Source organism: Apium graveolens, chromosome 7 (genome assembly GCF_009905375.1).
Source record: "Apium graveolens cultivar Ventura chromosome 7, ASM990537v1, whole genome shotgun sequence".
Classification (NCBI taxonomy): Eukaryota; Viridiplantae; Streptophyta; class Magnoliopsida; order Apiales; family Apiaceae; genus Apium; species Apium graveolens.
This window is the reverse complement of record NC_133653.1, coordinates 179,631,968-179,651,902: the sequence shown is the minus strand read 5'-3', so window position 1 is coordinate 179,651,902 and position 19,935 is coordinate 179,631,968.

Genomic DNA, 19,935 nt, shown 5'->3' with positions numbered 1-19,935 from the left:
TGAACTACCTTGTGAGTAATATCATGCCTCCTGACTTGTCATACGCTCAAAGGAAGAAGTTTCTGCATGAAGTGAAGTGGTATATGTGGGATGAGCCATTTCTTTTTTGATAAGGAGCTGACCAAATCATCAGGAGATATATTCCTTACAGCGAAACGGGGGGGATCTTGCGATATTGCCACTCAACGGCTTATGGAGGACATTATGGTGGAGAAAAGATAGCAGCTCGTATTCTTCAAGCAGGTTTCTTTTGGCCGACTTTGTTTAAAGATGCTCATCAGTTTATTTTGAAATGTGATCAATGTGAACGTGTGGGTAATATGTCCAAGAGGGATGAGATGCCTCTTAATGTGCTTCTTGAGGTTGAAGTCTTCGATGTTTGGGGAATTGACTTCATGGGGCCATTTGTCTCATCTTGTAACAATCAGTATATGTTGTTGGCGGTTGATTATGTGTCGAAATGGGTTGAAGTTAAGGCGTTGCCAATGAACGATGTGAAAGCAGTGGTTAATTTTCTTCACAAGCAGATATTCACAAGATTTGGAACTCCAAGAGTCATAATCAGTAATGAGGGGTCGCATTTTTGCAATCACAAGTTCACTGCTATGATGTAAAGATATAATATGAATCATCGCATTGCTACGGCTTATCATCCTCAGACGAATGGTCAAGCTGAGGTATCTAACAGAGAGATCAAGCGCATTTTAGAGGAGGTTGTGTGTCCATCGAGAAAAGATTGGTCTTTGAAGCTTGACGAAGCTGTTTGGGCGTATAGAACATCATACAAGACTCCATTGGGAATGTCGTCATTTCAGTTGGTTTATGGTAAGAGGTGTCATTTGCCGGTGGAGCTAGAGCATAAAGCGTATTGGGCTTTGAAGAAGTTAAATCTTGATTTGGATGCAGCTAGAAAGAAGAGGATGCTTCAATTGAATGAACTCGACGAGTTTCGACTTCTAGCATATGAAAATAATAAAATGTATAAGGAGAAAGTCAAGAGGTGGCACGATAGGGGTCTAGTGCTCAAATCATTTGTGCCGGGGCAACAAGTTATTTTGTTTAACTCTCATCTCCGTCTTTTTCGTGGAAAGTTGAAGTCAAGGTGGTCAGGGTCGTTTGTTGTCAAAACTATATTTCCACATGGAGCGGTGGAGATTTTTGAGAATGATCTGTGCCAAGCATTCAAGGTAAATGGTCAGAGGTTGAAGCATTACAATGGTGACACGGCAAACCGTGAGGTGGTTAGTGCCGTTTTGTTGTCCGTTTGATCTCGCATTTCTACGTCAAGCTAACGACGTAAAGCAAGCGCTTCTTGAGAGGCAACCCAAGCTTGTTGTATATTAGTAGGTAAAAGAAGCAAGAAGAAAAGAGAAAAACATAAAAAAAACAGAAAAACAGAAAATTTCAGGGCCAACCTCAGAAGTTGAGCACACCCGCGCTGAAATTCCGGAAACCAAGCGCGCCTACGCTGATCTAGTGCGCGCCCGCGCCGATTTGGCAGAAGGTGGGCGCGGCCGCGCTGGTCCAGCGCGCAGCCGCGCTGGGGTCCCGATTTAAAAAATATATATATAAAAGGCAGTTGTGAAGAGAAAATCGGGGACTTCTTTTAAAAATCAATTTTTACCCAAATTTTACTCTTCCACATCCCAAATTTCCCTCTCCAAATCAAACCCATTATTCCCACTACTCCTATAATCAATTCCCACTTCTATTCCATATCTAATTTTCTTCTCACCTCCTAGATATACACACTTATACACAAACTTCTCCACCACTTCTCAAATTCTCAAACACAATTATCTCTCAAATACTTATCTTGTATTCTCTCTTATTCAATCCCAATGGCACCCAAGAGACAAAGAACTCAAGTTAGCAGCAGCACCACTGATTCTTCGAGTGCAGGTGGTGTGAGGTCGAGGTTTTTGACTCCCGAGGCTGAAGCGGAGTATACGAGGCTTCTCTCAAAGCCTATAGCAAGGAAGCGAGGTTTTCTGCCATCACGGAAAGATGGTAAGTTATTGGAAATGATCTTGGATATGGGCTGGGTTGCTTTTTGCGAGGCACCCGCTGTTGTGCCCATGAGTGTTGTTCGTGAGTTCTATGCTAATGCAAAGGCGGAGAATAATGGTTTCACTGTGGTTAGGGGGATGACGGCGGAGTACAGTGCGGATTCGATAAGGAGGGTGATTGAGCAGTCTGCGAGGAAGCCCGGTCAGGACACCTGGAACGATAAGACTCCGGAGGATTTTGATTTGGATTTGATAGTTGCTACTCTGTGTGTGCCTAATACTCATTGGAAGTTCAAGAGGGGCACGACTGATTATTCCATGTTCCCTGCTTCGAGTATGAACAGGTTTGCTCATGCATGGAATGCGTTTATTTGTGCTAACATCATGCCATCTTCTCATGTGCATGATGTGACTGTGGAACGTGCACGACTGTTGTGGGGGATTCTTCAGGGTGACTATGTGGACCTTGGGATGGTGATCTACCATGGTATTCTGAGATTCTTGAGAGGGAGTACTACGGGTTCTATACCCTATGCGTCCGTTGTGACGAAGCTGTGTGTGGCAGTTGGTGTTCATTGGCCAGTACACGAGTAGCTCCAGATTCCGAGTGCTCCAATTGACAGCACCACTTTGGTTATGATGCACGTGTGGGATGGAGGCAAGCCTGATTTGAAAGGGCTTGGTTATTTTTTTGACCATCTGCCTGGTGGGAGGCCAGCTGTTGGGGCAGCTCAGTCGAGCAGGACTGCTTGGAGAGCTCATCTAGGGGAGGAGGTTGGTCCATCGCAACAGGAGCAGGAGGAAGCAGGAGCAGATGTTGGAGTTGGTATGAGCACGACGCAGTATAGGCGTCTAGCGAGGAGGATAGATGCGATGCATGACATCCATAGTCGGTTTGCACGTGATCTCACCTAGGCACTAGGGACTGCTTTTAGAGCCATAGGTATGGACATCCAGTGGCTAGTATTTGGTGAGGACTCCGTGTATCCACCTCCAGACACGCCTGACACTCCACCCGTTGGGGGTGAGGATCCTGATTCCGAGTAGGTATTCCTGATTTCTTACTATTACCTTCACCGAGGACAGTGAATATTTTAAGTTTGGGGGTAGTAGTTAAGGATTATGTGTTTTGTGTGAGTCTCATATAGTTTGCATATTCATGCTAGTTTAGTTCATATAGTTGCATATTTTCCATGTGGTAGTTTTTTTATTTTTGTAGTTTTTTGTTTTTGTATGATAGTTGTTCATATAGTTTCATGCATTTGCATAATAACATGATCCCTTAGATGATTTTTTCTGATTGATTTGTGATATTGATGCTAGTGTAGTTGTGGCGCCCTCCAAACCCGGGTCAGAAGTTTGGGATCCACAACACATACATAATATATAAATATGTTTAGGAAATATTATTTGCAATGACCCTGCTTTACATAACTACGGATCGCAACAGGTTAAAGTATGAAAACAAGCCACAACCTTAACTTTTATTACAACGTACCAAATCCCAACTAATTCAACTTACAACTGATAATGAAATTATTCTTACAAACTTACACATCTTAACTCTAATATAAAGTTTATGTCGTCTCAAAGCAACTCGTTCTGGAATCCTAGCTCGCACACTGGACTGCGATACCTCGTTATCAACCATAATCTTCTTAACTGTAAAATAATAAGATTCGCAAGAGTGAGCCAACTAGCTCAGCAAGTCATGATAACAATAATTGAGGTTAATCAATGATCAAATGAGATGATTCAGGAGAATCAAGTTTCTTGTTAAACAATCATTAGAATTGGATATTCATTTTAAGTTTTAAAACCAAGGTTAGGCTGCTGATCAGTCACACACTAACCCCGAGCAAGGCACGCATCTCTGCTCTATTTACTGGATCCAAGGCACACATTGGCCTACCTCGACCACGAATCTGGTCTGACCATGAATCTAGTCCACATAAGAAAACTATCCAATTCTAAAACAGTTCAGTATGATAAACAATATAATTTAATAAAACAAGATCATAATCAATGATGATAAAACACTTGAATAAAAGCGTAATGCAATTCATGGGTATCACAAGGGTATATCAAGGTATGTAAGAGGAATGGTTATCATCCTGTAACAAAATCAGGGATTAAATGAGCAACGATTTCACAAAGTTTAGTTATTTGATGTTATAAGGTATGATTGAGTATAAAAGTTTATGTATATTTAAACAAGTATGTTCCGGTGTTTGGGTGTATGGTGGATATATCTTTGTTGAGTAGTATTGTATTTGTGTGGTTTAGTGTCTAGTAAATCAACAAGGCATGGTTTACAAAGAATAAGGCTTATAGCTCAAAGATCAAATGATGTGATCGGGGTACAGGCTGAATCATCCAAAGTACTTAACATAAAACAAAATTATTTTGAATACTAGCAATGTCACTAGAAAATTTAGAAATATTTGCAATATATCTCGAGAAAGGTTCAAAAGTACTTGCCTTACAGGGCTTTACAACTATTACTGATCGACTCTGAGCCGACTCTAACGCTCAGGCTTTAACGTCGAACCACTAGATCACTTTGGATCGACTTCGACACTCAGGTTATTTTGTTGAAATCCTACTGAGCTCGTCGACTGACCACTAGGTTATCTTTAGTCCAACGTCCACTTTCGGTTTCCCGGCTAGAACCTACAGGGTCGAAATACTCTATGTTAAATACTCATTTATGCTTGACATATCCTCGATACCAGTCCAACCTAAACGATAACAATCCCGACTCGTACTTATATACATTACTATAGTACACGTAGCATACAGGATTCATATACTCAAATCTCGATTTAATATTCATTTTCCAAAAACACATATACTCATCTTTTTAGGAAACAAATTGTCCGTTATATTCTACAAAGTATTTATTTATTATTATATAACTATTTATATTCGACAGGTAGTTCTGATATGTTATAAGGTACGTTCCCGAAAGTCGGCCAGCACTTCCTTTATTTATCGGACTGACAGTCGATATCATATCGACACCAAAACCCAATCACAATTCAATCACATCCTAACGATTACAATCCAAATTAGTTCACACGATTATTGGCTAAATCAATACAACCACTAATTACACTTCGTACTAATTAGATGAAATAATGTTATTTTTATTTTAAAAATTATAGGCCTCAGAATAATCATCACGGTACACCGTCTGCTCGTCGAAATTCATCGCGGACGGCGGTAAAATTCGTTGGTGCCTGAATATTTCGGGTTTCCATACGAATCTCACCAATTAAATTCACCAAAATAATTTGAAATTTAAGAATTAAAATTCGAGAAATCATAAAGCTAATCATCAAGTTCGATTGCAAAGGAAACAAAAAGATCAGAAATTTCTCAGAGCAACACCACGCGCATAAACGCGCGGCTGGCCGGAGAGAAAAACAACAATCGGAAAATACACAGGAACTTAATAGAGCAGCACTGCAAAATCCCAAAACACTGGTAACTATTCACACGCATATACATACATATGCACATGTATAAATCGGAATCACCAAGTAACAGGTGGCAATTACCGAAAAAGTAACCGGAGTTCAGGAACACAGTGTCGACTAGAATCAGGGACTACAGGGAAGAAGCAGGCGAATCATCGAGGGGAAAAACCCTCCAGAAAAACAAATCCCCGAGAGTTGATCGGAAAAGAAAAAAAAGAGATGCAGAGAGATTTTAAGGGGAGAGAAACAGGGTGAGGAACAACAGGGAAGGGGTGGGGGTTTTGTTTCTTCTTTCTTTTTTTAAACCAGTAAACGACTAGCACGTGTCACATGAATGTATAAGAATGTGACACGAATCCATTTATTGGACACGTAACCCCTGAATGTCCCGATTTTGTCCCGCGCTTCGCGCTTAATCGAACAACTTACGGGTAAATTTATCCCGAAAATTATTAAATAAATTTAAGAATACTCATATCAATTAAAAACTAACAAAATAAAATTTTCGTAAATTTTTAAATCATTTCCAAGTCAAGCTAACATACCCGAAGTTCATAATTAACGAACCGAGCTGCACTTAACAAATTCAGAAAATTACGAAAATAGTCTTAAAATGTTATAAATATCCCGAAGTTTATAAAAACATAAATTTCAGAATTTTAAAGTAATTTTTGAAATGCAATTTATACCCGTTTTTAACAATTAAATGAATCAACGCGCGAGTGATATTAATCCCAAAAATTTCCAAAATAATTTTAAAATTCTCAGAATATTCCAAACTTAAATAAATATGAGTTTCATAATTTTTAAAGCATTTCTGAATTTAATATTGATTTTACTGATAAATATAATCAGAAAATCATTCCAGGATAAATAATCGATAAAATATTGATTTCTAAATTTTATAAAATCCCAAAAATAATTCCTGTAATTATAAAACCATAAAAACAATTTTAGAGACACTTTAAATATTTATACAAATAAATTTACATTAAATCCACTTTTAAAAGTGAAAACAATTCAATACAACTCCATAATTAATTACGTGAATAACCCGGTACACCATAAATCACACATAGATAATAATAAAACAACACCGAGCTGACAGAAGCTATACAAATATTTTATTTATTTAATACTTCCACAATTACATATTTAAATAATTCAAAAATATACAAGTCATTATATGTAGTGATGTCATATTTAGTAATGTTAAGTCATGTTGAATTGATTTGTATGCTTGAGACAATTGTATTTCACTAAGTCTTATAGGTTGCTTGAGTGCTAGATCATTATCATGGTTTGTATGTTTGTCGAGGTTTAATCACTTGTTTATATTTAGAATTTAGCATATTCTCTTAATGATAAAACAACATGGATTTTAAAAATTGGAGAAATTGGATTTCATTGATAGTTGTTGTGGCTAGGTGTCAAATGGCTAGTAGCCGACTCATATTTATATGAGTAGTCTAGGGTTGAGCGAGATGGAGCGAAACGCACACGCTTAGAAATTTGTAAAAAAAAAAGAAAAGAAAAGAAAAATAAGAAAAAAATAAGTGTTATGTATAATTGATCACGAGTGGGCTCTTTAGTACTCGAGTTATTAAGTTCTTAGGGGACTTTGTGCCTAGTGACCTAAGGTTTTTATAGTCTGGGATCCGCTAACCTAACGCTCGTTACATGGGTACTATTATATAAATCTTTTGTGGACCTCCCTCATTGCACGGTCAAATCAGCATACTTGTGTTGTTTTGTTGTGAATACAAGCATGAATCCATATAAACTCCATTATAAGAATTGAAGTGTTATAAGTTATTTTGAGTCTAGCTTTTATTTTATCTATAACCTTGCGATTGCTTTGATGAGTAGTTAGTCATGATTATTGATCTAGTTGCGATAGTATATCTGTAATTAGTTGCACACACGCACGTCTCTGGTTTGTAGGTTAATTGGTGGGGTTTGATTGATCTTTATGCGAATAATTGCATTTGTGGAGATGTTGCGTGTTGATTGGTTTAGTTATTCTATTGGGGATCGTTGTATTCATTTAGTTGCATTCATGTCTTTTTATTTCTTGTTCTTTGAGTCTATTTATGCTTGAGGACAAGCATCGATTCAAGTTTGGGGGTATGTTGAGTGGAATTTATGACACTTTATAACGCTCCATTAGGCTTTGAATTGGTGTATTTGTACTCAAGTTGTTGGTGTTTTAATGTGTTTTCTAGTATTTTTGCATTTCAGGCATTAATCCAGAATTCGGGTGAATTAGCATTGATTTGATGCTAATATGGTGTTAGGATGGTGTCCAAGGAATAAATCTCGGGAAACCAACTCATTGCAGCAAGAAAAGAAAGAAAGCAGAATTTTATCCAGGAGGCCAGCACGCCCGTGCGGTCAAAGCGCGTGCCCGTGCCCAAACTTTAGAGACACAGCGCGCCCGCGCTGATCAAGCGCGTGGCTGCGCCAGGTCGGGATATTAAAATCCTGATTCTACTTGGCTTCTGATCGGAGGACTTCTACTTTGCATGGGCTGCTATATATACCTAAATAAAAGACATTTTTCATAGAGAGATGTAAACGGAGCTTAAGGAGAAGACGACAAGAAGACCTATAGCACAATTCAACGAAGGCGAAGAAGATCTAGTTTATTCTTGTGAATCTTTGTTCTAAGTTATAATCTTGGATGCTCGTTTCTTGTTTTATTGAACCTAATACTCTGGATTATGTACTTTGTTTATTATTTATTTATAAAGTCTACCTTTATTATACCATGCTTTCATCGGAACCCACATTGATGATAAGTCCGATTATGGGCTAATCGTTATCGTGGAGTTCTAGAGGATTTATTTATGGATTTCTTTAGTTGATTTGTTTCGATGCCTTAGTATGTGATAATTGTATGATAATCTAGTATTGGTTGTGCTTATTCGTCTTACGAGCATCGCGAACTTATAAGATAATGTGTTAATTCTTAATGAAGCGACAGTGAATTTAAGGTTTTAGAACTTGCCATGCTAGCATAGGTTCATGTGTTATTGTTGTTAGGTCACACAACACTATAGAAGGGGGTTAAATATAGTGTTTATACAATCAAATTGATTTAGAACACAAGTATGTAACAGTAATCAAGTTTATTCAATATAATAAGCTCTGTTACAAAGTAGGTTAAACTACTCTCTCAGTGATGAACAATATCACTAAGAGCTGCTAGGTTACAATGAATAATGTTCTCGTGAATGATAACACATATAGTGTAAACCCTAAGTTGTGTTTATATAGTACACAGTTACAAGATATCTTCTAATTGATATGGAATATTATTCTGTCTCCTAAAATATATCAATCAGATATTATCCTCTACAAGTCTTCTAGTCATCCAACTCTTCATGCATATCTTCCTTTGTTTTAGTCATGATCTTCTCCTGTAAATTAGCTGCATTCCTTATCTGAAGTACCCGCACTTAAGTCCTGATATAAATCATGATGCCTTAAGTTCTTATATAAGTTCCAACTTCAGTAAGTTCTGATTTCCAGTAAGTCCTGATAAGTCCTGATATTAAGTTCTGATTTGATGATGTCAAAAACATTTAAGTACAAATGCAATGAGAGTTTATTTAGACAACTAACTACAACTTACAGTCCTTACAAATTTTACCAATGTTACTGAATCAATCTGAATCCAAAGTGATTCCTGACAAAGTTTGATATCAGCTTCTCTTCTGCATTCCTCAAGAATTGAGCTAATGTAGCCTTGACTTGCTTCATTTCTTCATCTTGACTTCCAATCTGGTAGATTGTAGTCCTAAGTGCTGAGATGTGATTTCTTTCCAATCCATCACCAAGTTTGATTACCCTTGGATGAGATGAGTTTTCATTATAGCACAGACATTTTTCTTTCAGAATAACCTCAAGTTTAGCAGAATTCTTCTTCATTGGAATTTCACTTCCATCATCTTCAACTATCTTTGGAATAAATTCTGCAACCCTTGATCCAAAAATTCTGGCTTTATCCCTTATGGTCTTCATGATGAAATTTGATCATATTCTGGTAATCTCAGACTTTATCTCCAAAAGATAATGAAAGAATTGAAGTTCTTTCAGAGATTTGTTCAGCATATCTAATTCTGACATTCTGTATGTTCTTCCATCTTCAAGAAATAGAATCAGCTTTTCTTTGACATTACTCTTATCATGAGCATCCAGTACCACTTGAACAAATATAACCTTGTCAAGGTGTTTCTATGTAACTTCCTCAAGTAGTTTGTCAGTTAATAAAAATGGATCTCTGGTAATTACTTCAACTCATGTTTTGATCTTGGCTTCTTCAGAACCTAATCCAGCTCTGTCTCTTGCTTCTCTGGCTTTCAATCCAATAGTCATGAAATCAGATAGCAGTTGATTTTTCTTAGAATCTAATGGTTTAACATTTTTCGATATGAGTTTCTTCTTATCAGCAATTTTCATCTCGTCCAAATCAACTTTAGCTCTGTCAGAGTTTGATGTCTTGATGACTTGTTCAGAATTTGTAACTGCTTCCTTATTTTCTTGAGTAAATAGCTTCTCAGAATTTGATAAACTCTGAGCTTCCAGAGTTTGAGTAGCTTGAGCATTATCAGTAGTTAACTCCGTTTCTTTCAGTTTCTTCCTTCTCTTCAAGATTCAACTTCCTCTTTTATTAGAGTATCATCATCATGCATTGTAGCTTGATAGGCAGGATCTATTAGAACTGAAGGAATTTTCTTCTTCTGATTCTTTGTTGGTCCATCAACCTTTTCTTTCCCTTTTGCTTGGGGATCAATCTCAACTTGTGATCTTATCTTGGGCTTTGAAGCCTCAGAAGTTGACCTTTCCTTGATCACAATGCATTTTCCCTTAGGCCTTGGAGGTTTCTTTGCATTAGAAGCTTTAGATTTAAGATTTGTCTTCTCAGCTGCAAATCTAGCTTCTTCCTCCTTTAGAGTCTCTAAATCCATTCCAGGATTATCCTTGAGAAATAATCTTCTAGAAATTTCTTCATCAAGTGTCTGAATCTTGGGATCCTTATAGTAGACAGTAGTCTCCCTTCCCTTAAGCTTCAGAGTTTGTAAAAACTTCTGAGAGTCTTGACTTCCTCCTTGAATGAGAATATCAGACTTTGATCATCAAAACTTGCTTTCAGAACTTGAGCATTCACAGCTTTAGGACTTGTATTCTTCTGTGTAGAAGATTTGCTAGAATCAGAAATTAGTTTCTGCAAAGAAACTTTGTTGCTTTGAACTTGACCTTTGCCCTTGCTAGGGTTTCCCTGGATGTTTTGAACTTGACCTTGACCTTTGCCCTTGCTAGAATTTCCCTGGTCATCTTCTTTATCATCCTTCTTCTTTAGTGTTTGAATAGTAGAGCATTTGGACTTAACTACCTTCTCCCCCTTTTTGGCATCATCTGATAGGAGTAGAGAGAGAAGAAGTTCCACTGAAGATTGAATTTCATTCAGTTAAGTCTGTTGAGCAGCTTGATTTTGTAGGACCTCATCCAGTTGGGCCTGCTGCTTTTCTTGAGCTTGCTCAATAGCTTCAACATTCTCTTGAATAGGTCTGATAAACCTCTTCTTGTCTAGTTTGATCTCTATGTCTAGCTTATCAGCTTTTTCCAGAAGTTTATCAACCTTTTCATGAGTCTGTGAGTGTAGACCTTGAAGACTTTTAGTACTGAGAACTGTGACTTTAAGTTCAGCTTTGAAGTCAGAATTTGTCAACAACTCATCAGCTTTTGCAATATGATCTATCAGAACTTTTGAGCTGGGAATGAAGTCAGATTCATTCCACTTCTTGGTCCACTCAACTCCTCTGTGAGTTTCTTCCCAAGGAACAGGAGAATCTTCTTTAATAAATGTTAACAATGCCTCATTTCCAAGAATTGGAGCATTTACTGGAGCACTATCTCCAGAACTTGAGTGAATCTCATCATCTTCTGACAGTACTAAAGTGTGTGTCACTGAAGCTGATTCTGGTACAACTTCATATGTTTCCACATCCAGAATTGGTGTGGTAGGAACTTCAGCATTTAGTGGAGAAACAGGTGGAGTTGTCTCCTTTGCTGGTGCTTCCAGAAATAAGACAGATGGAATGTTCAGCCTATGAATGTCAATTTCAGGACTTAATCCTGAATCTTCAACTATAGCTGTTTCTCTGAGTGGAGAGATAGGAGGTGTGATCACTATGTCTGGAACAGTGTCTTCAGTTTGAGGTGGAGGTGGCAAAGCTTCAATCACTATTGGTTCTGAAGAGATCAGAGATTCCTGATCCCCTTCCTCAGCTTCTTCATATTGAGCTTGTATTATTCTCACACCTGCTCTCTTATTCTTTGATCTTGATTTCTTAGATATAGGAGAGACATTATCTGTATCAGAGTTTGAAGACCTTTTTCTTTTCTGAAGACTAGAACCCTCAGCTTCATTTTGTTTCTGAAGAATTGACTCTTCAGCTTCTACCTCCTTCTAAAAAATTACCTTTTCTGCTTCTTCTGTCACAGGTTCTGATGTAGGAACCTGGACCTATTCATCCTCATCTGATTCATCTCTCAGAATCAGCCTTCTCTTTCTCCTCGGTGGAGATTGAGGAACAGATTTGGTCCTTTTGGTTTTGGGCCTTGAGGATGTGTCAGATTTTACAACTGGCACTTTTTGAGAAGTACTAGAGGTTGGTTGAGAGGATTGTGCTGGTTGGAAATAGGTTCTGATGGTAGGCTGTGATTGAATGTTGGAAGGAGCTGGTTGAGTATTGGTAGGTTGTGTAGGTGGAGGTTGTGTTGGTGCTACATCAGGATATATGGTACTGTATGTGTGAGGATACGAATTTACTAAGAACTGTTTTACTGATTCAGGAATTTAAAGGGGTCTTAGTAAGGTTTTCTTATTCTCAGTAGATAACAAGTCTGTGAAAGCCCTTTTTGCAAGTTTAAAAGGTTGAATTGACTCACTAAAGTTTTGGGGCTTATCAGAACAACAAAAACTGTAAATGAGTTGACAAAATCTAGCAAAGTAAACATTATTTGGGTCTTCATTCATCCTATCCCCAATAAAACCCAAAATAGCAGTAGCATAATCAAAATGAGTTGATTAAGAAGTGTATACTCTATTTGCTGACTCAGAATTGGAATGGCATCAAAGTTGAAGCATTGGTTTGCAAAAGCTCTGATGATACAGTCAAAGAAAAAACTCCACTCCCTTCTAATGTATGGCCTCTTCAGTTGTCCCAGCTTGGATAAACTTTTCTCATAGCCAAGATTGGCCATCGTACTTTGTAGAAGTGGCTCCTCAATCTGAGCATTCAAAGTGCAATTTTCTGGTAAGTGTAGAGCTTGTCAAACAGTTGATAAGTTAACTAGATGCTCATCTTCCCCTGTTGTGAAGATAATGATTGGGAACCCATTTTCACCACCATCGTCATATACCCCAGTCCTCCAAAACTCCAGTATTTGTGTTTTTGAGAGTAATTGTGGTTGGGTCAGAGCATACCCAATCTCACTGTTAGCAAGAAAGTCCTGAACGAAGTGAAGATCTGAAGGAGCATCGTCCTTGCTGAGAATAGCCATGTAGTTGTTGGGGACGAACTTGGCTCCATTAAAGATAACGTCCTTAGGTGCCATATATGTAAGAAAGTGAAAGAATTGTGTGTTTGCAAGGTGTTTGATAAAATGCCTGTAAGAAATAGCTTTAGAGAATATTAGAGAGTGAGAGAGAATAAGAGAGATTAGAAAATAAGAATAGTAGGTAAAAGATTGTAAAATCTTTTAACTCTCTTATTTATACACTCCACGTGACAACGACTATTTTGTTGAAGCAGAACAGACTTTTTACACCTGGCAGCATGGTAACAGTCAAAACAGTAATGAGTGGGCACGGTAAACGTGCAGAAATTATTGCTCACATGTTGTTACCCAAACAAACATGCAACCCATTAACCAAATGATTATCACTGTTTTTATCTCACTTAATTATTTTCTGACAATATATAACCGTTATAGTAAATACTAAAAATAAGTCAAGTAATTAAATAATGCCACGTAAGCATCAGAGTTTCCATTAGAATTTGCATCAGAACTTGACTATTATCAGAATTTAACGGTCATCTGAACATGGCTTCTATACTCAAAAAGTGAATGACTGTTTTTGTGATTCTTCACACAAATACTGACTGGTTTCTTCAGAGTTTAATCATCAGAACTGGTCCTCAGAATTTATGCAAATAATACTTAACTGTTTGTCAGAAATAACTTAATCAACACAGTAATTTTTATCATTCATATGGAGTGAGAGTGTGTGCATTTGCAAATGATCAGATAAAGATTAAAGTCTGATAAACTTCAGTATATCTTAGAAATAAGGCATAACTAAGAAAAATGCTTAAAATATGTCTTGAATTGTGAAGTCTACTGTAGAATAAAGTTATGCAAGAATCCACATCAACTGTTTGTGCTTATTTTATGCATCTTTTGAAATTTTTTGACAAGGGCTTCTCCGTGTAAATGAGTTACAACTGCCATCAGAATTAATGCTGTTATCAGAATATTTCTCCAGTAATCAGAGAATGTGAAAAGTCACCAAGAAAAATTAATTTGCTTTCTAATGCATATAACTTAATACCAGCAATGCACTTGGATCTTCCCTTTCACATATTTACTCTAGATCTCAAAGGAGTACCTGATTTCAAATTTTCTTTTCTTTTATTTTCTTCAGATAAGTGAGGCTTATCAAGCATGTAGTTCATCCTTAAGATTTACTGACATCAGAATTTGACAGATAAGAAGCAATAATCTAGTTTGTGACTTAGTAATAAGATACAGGAAGTAAGTTTGACTAAGATCAAAATCCGAATTTGCTTGTGTTGGTGATTTCCATATAAATAACTAATTCAAACATGGGATACAAAGTTTGTTAAAGACTACTAAGTCAACATCTAACCAAATAATCCTCATTGGATTGAATAGTCACAAAACATTCAAAACACTTTCAGAGTTTATAGAATCACATCAGATAACAATCAATATTTAATATGTTACAATTTAAGCACAGATTACATGGAGATAAGACAATCTGTAAACACTGATCATAAAGTCTGATGCATGAGAACAAAAACTAAACAGATTTTGAGAAAGAACTTGAAACCATTCCAAGCTCATTTACCAGTCTTGTAAAAGTAGCTTCACATAGTGGTTTTGTGAAGATGTCTGCTAGTTGTTGATCTGTTGGGACAAAATGTAATTCCACTGTACCTTCCATCACATGTTCCCTTATGAAATGTTACCTAATGCTGATATGCTTTGTCATTGAGTGTTGAACTGGATTTCCTGTCAAAGCAATAGAACTTTGATTATCACAGTAAATAGGTATTTTAGAAAATTCTAACCCATAGTCCAGTAACTGATTCTTCATCCAAAGAATATGTGCACAACAGCTTCCTGCGGTAATATATTCTGCTTCTGCAGTTGATGTGGAAATTGATTTATGTTTCTTACTAAACCAAGGAACCAATCTGCCTCCAAGAAATTGGCAGCTTCCACTAGTGTTTTTTCTGTCAATTTTGCATCCTGCAAAATCTGCATTTGAGTAACCTATTAGCTTAAAATCTGATTCCCTAGGATACTACACTCCTAGATCAGCTATACCCTTGAGGTACTTAAAAATTCTTTTCACATCTATTAGATGAGGTTCTCTTGGATCAGCCTGAAATCTTGCACAAAGACAGGTAGCATACATGATATCAGGTCTACTTGTAGTTAAATAGAGTAAAGAGCCGATCATACCTCTGTAGTTAGTAATATCTACTGATGCTTCAGTATCTTTATCTAACTTGGTTGCAGTGGCCATGGGAGTGGATGCAGTTGAACTGTCTTGCATTCCAAATTTCTTGAGTAAATTTCTAGTGTACTTGGATTGATTTATGAAAGTACCTTCTTCATTTTTGCTTGACTTGAAGTCCCAGAAAATAGCTAAGTTCTCCCATCATACTCATTTGATATCTTGACTGCATTAGCTTTGTAAACCTTTTACAGAGTTTGGCATTTGTAGAACCAAAGATGATATCATCAACATATATCTGTACCAAAAGTAAGTCCTTTTCATGGTTGAGGTAGAATAGAGTTTTATCAATTGTACCTCTGGTAAATCCACTTTCTAGAAGAAATTGAGCTAAAGTCTCATACCATGCTCTTGGAGCTTGCTTAAGGCCATAGAGTGCTTTATCAAGTCTGTAGACATGATTAGGAAATTTTGGATCTACAAATCCTGGAGGTTGTTCAACATATACCTCTTCTTCAAATTCTCCATTGAGAAAAGCACTTTTCACATCCATTTGAAAGACTTTAAACTTCTTGTGAGCAGCATAAACCAAAAAAATTCTTATGGCTTCCAATCTAGAAACTGGAGCAAATGTTTCATCATAGTCAATACCCTCATGTTGAGAGTAACCTTTAGCAACCATCCTTGCTTTATTTCTTATAATTATGCCATCACAGTCAGTTTTGTTTCTGAACACCCATTTTGTGCCAACAATGGATCTGTTCTGTGGTCTTGGCACTAGGGTCCAGACTTTATTTCTTTTAAATTCATTTAACTCTTCCTGCATTATTTGTATCCAATCAGCATCTTGAAGAGCTTCTTCCACTTTCTTTGGTTCAGACTGAGATAGAAAGGAATGGTAGAGGCATTCATTTAATGTTGATGTTTAGTTCTGACACCTGCTTTAGGATCTCCAATTATTAAGTCAGGTGTGTGTGATTTAGTCCACTTCCTTGCAGATGGAAGTTGATCTCTAGAACTGGATCCTCCCCCATGATCCATGATGTCTCCATCAGCATTTTCTGATGCTCCCCCTAAAGTTATGCTCTCTAAAATTCCAGAATTTGAGTTGGATCCTTCAGGAATTGAAGAATCAGAGTTTCCAGAATTTTCAGAATTTAGCTCATCAGCACTTGATGAATCAAAACTTGAAGAGCCAGTGACAGGTTCCGATGCTTCTTGAGAGTCTTGAGATGTGGTATGTTCATCAGCTTGCTCCCCCTAAACAGGTGCATTTTCCTTTGGAGTAGTTACCACAGTTTCAATGACATCCGAATTTAACCCATCAGAACTTACAGAATCAGGATTTAGGTCATCAGAATTTACATCTTCATTTTCAAATCTCAGCTGATCATGATCATTGAAATCTGCAAGTCCAGTAATCTTTTTATCATCAAAAGATACATTGATAGATTCCATGACAACCCTTGTTCTTAAATTGTAGACTCTGAAGGCTTTTATGGAAAGTGGATATCCAACAAAAATTCCTTCATCAGCTTTTAGATCAAATTTTGACAGTTGTTCAGTATGAGTCTTAAGAACAAAACACTTACATCCAAATACATGAAAGTATTTCAGATTTGGCTTCTTTTTCTTCACCATCTCGTATGGTATTTTTCCATGCTTGTTTATGAGTGTAGCATTCTGTGTAAAATAAGCAGTCTGCACAGCTTCAGCCCAAAAGTAGGTTGGCAGCTTTGCTTCATCAAGCATAGTTCATGCAGCTTCAATGAGATTCATGTTCTTTCTTTCTACAACTATAACGACTCATGTATATTCTTTTATTTTTAAAGTGTAATAAAGGTTTAAATAATTAAATAAATGTGTGTATTGATTTTGGCAGCAGTTATTAATTGTTATTTATTTGATTGTGATTTTTTGTTATGTGAGATTGGATTGTGTGATTTATTATTGAGTTATACGATTTTATTTCTCTTGTAAAAGTGATTTTATTATAGTTTTAATTCCATAAATACTTGGATTATTTCTAAAATTGGATTTCTAATTTTATAATTTCAATATTAATTTTAGGACTTTATAAAATTGAGAAATCAATATTCCACTAATTATTTATTTTTAAATGATTTTCTGAGTGTGTTTATTTATAAAAATCCATATTTAACTATGGAAATCTTCAAAAATCATGAAACTCATATTTTATTAAATTCGTATTATTCTGAGAATTTTAAAATTATTCTAGAAATTTTCGGGATTCGTTTCACCCGCGCGTCGTTTCATTTTTCGTTAAAAAGCGGGTACAAAGTGCACCTTAAAATTGTTTTAAAAATTTAGAAATTTATGTTTTTATAAACTTCGGGATATTTATGACATTTTGATATTATTTTCATAATTTTCTAAAATCATTTTTCGTACACCTCGATTCGTTAATTTTATATTTTGAGGCAAAGCGGTACTGCAGGACACGTGTTACTCTCAGGTTAATTGGTTGATACGTGTCAGTAGCTGGTTTTAGGGGATTAAAACATCACCTCTCCTTTGTGTCTCTCTCTTTCAGCCCTGGCTATAATTTTCTTCGTTTCTCTTCGATTCTCTCTCGATTTTCTCTCGATTATCTCTGTTCTTCCTATCTTCTTCATCCTGGTTCTTTGTTCTCCGATTTCTTTCGGTTTTCCGGTGAGTTTCGGTTGTTTTAACTCCGGCTGTAGCTTCGATTTCTTCTGTTGGTTGTATATATATATATATATATATATATGCACCTGTATATATGTATATCTTTATGCAGTGTTGCCTTGATTGTTACTCTGAATTCCGGTTGCCGCCGCGTAAATTCCGGCTAGGTGGCCGGGAGTGTGTGTATGTGTGTGTGTGTATGTGTCTGTGTTGTGTGTGTGTATGCATCTATGTTGTGTATGTGTGATAGTGTGGGTAGTGTGTGGCGGCTTGGCCGTGTGTGGTGGCCGTGTTTTGGCTGTGTTCTGTGCTTCCCTGTTTTGCTTATTTTGGGCTCTATTGGGCCTGTTCATTCGGGCCTTGGTTTCTTTGTTTGGCCCTTGTAGTTGGGTTCGAATGTTGGGCCGAAATTCTGCAGTGGGTTGATTATTATAATTTTAATTTCTATTTTCCTTTTTCTGCAGGAATAAATGAATAATATTCGTGAAATAAATTATGTGGGAAATTTTTGGTAATTAATCGGCGTAATTTATTTGGGAACTCGTATTATATCGGGCGCCAATAAATTATACCGTCGTTGACGATGAACTTCGGTGAGTCAACGGTGGACAGTGATGACTTTGTTCTGAGTCCTAAATTTTATAAATAAATAAAATGATTTGTATAAAATGTTTTCGAAAATAAATCGTATATTAGAATTGTAGATACGTGAATGTGGAATTGGTATTGGCATGAAAATTGTGGGTTGTTGTGATTGTTGACGTTGATTGTAATCGACGGGTAGGATTATAAACAAAGGAGTTGCTGCCAAAATTTTCTAAAATCTATTTTAATACGTACGTACTTATATTATACGTGTTACCCCTATTTGTGTTCGGATTGCGTGATTATGTGTATAATAACTATACGAATCGGGTTATCGGATTGGGTTATTAGGATTTGAGGATATCAAGCATGTTGGTATAACTGAATAGGTTATTCTGTATTTGTAGATCCCAGTCGAGTTTCCCAGGATCGAAATCAGCATGAAAGCTATTTAGGGTTTGGTAAAGCGTTACAAGGCAAGTACCCCTGACCATTCTTTATGGTTCAGTACGTATAATAGCTAAATGTTTTACTCTTGTAATGGAACAGAAACGTTTTAAGTTACTAATTCCCTATAATTATAAATCATTGTTTTCAAATTGTTTTAAGGAAAAGTAACTTCGAAAGGTACCTATCTCAAATGAAATGATTTACGAACTGGATTTTATATGTGTGCTGGTAAAATGAATGGTTTTGAAATGAGATAGGTACATGTGTTTTGAAAACTGGATAAAATGATCAGATATGGGAAACATTGGGGCCAGAGTAGGCCTATTGAGGTGGTGTAAGAGGCTAATTCGGTTGCGCGCATTATATAACCGATTAGTCCAGCAGGTCAGAGACCTAGCTAGTCTCTGAGTTCCGGAACGGGTAAATGGGATGGCAGTTAGAGCCGTCTGGTGTTGATAGCCTGATCAGCTGTCTTCACATACCCGTTACGTATCTGATTTGGATTTGTGATTCCCGTAAGGGTATAAGTAGTTAATATAGTGGTTTTATAAATGTGAATAGCATGCTAAAATTGAACTCTAGTACTTACACAACACACTACTACGTTGTTTTGATAAAGCATGCTAGTTAGTGATATCCAGTTATCTTCGATTTCCATTATATAATGTTGATATCATGATTACAGCTCTGTTCCTATTATTGTTACATTACTATTTTTATTCCGTTATTCATATGTTGGTACTGCTGAGCGATTATGCTCACCCTTACAAACTGTCATGTATATCTCGCAGATGCCTAGAATACCAGTCAGACATACTCGTGTTCCCGCCCCTTCTGGACCAGGCTCCTCTGAGGTAGTTTGTGTCAGACCATGAAATCTGATGAGTTGCTGAATAAAGTTAGAGTGTGCTAGATGTTGAATAAATGGTTTGTAATAATGAGAACTTGAATCATACTTGAA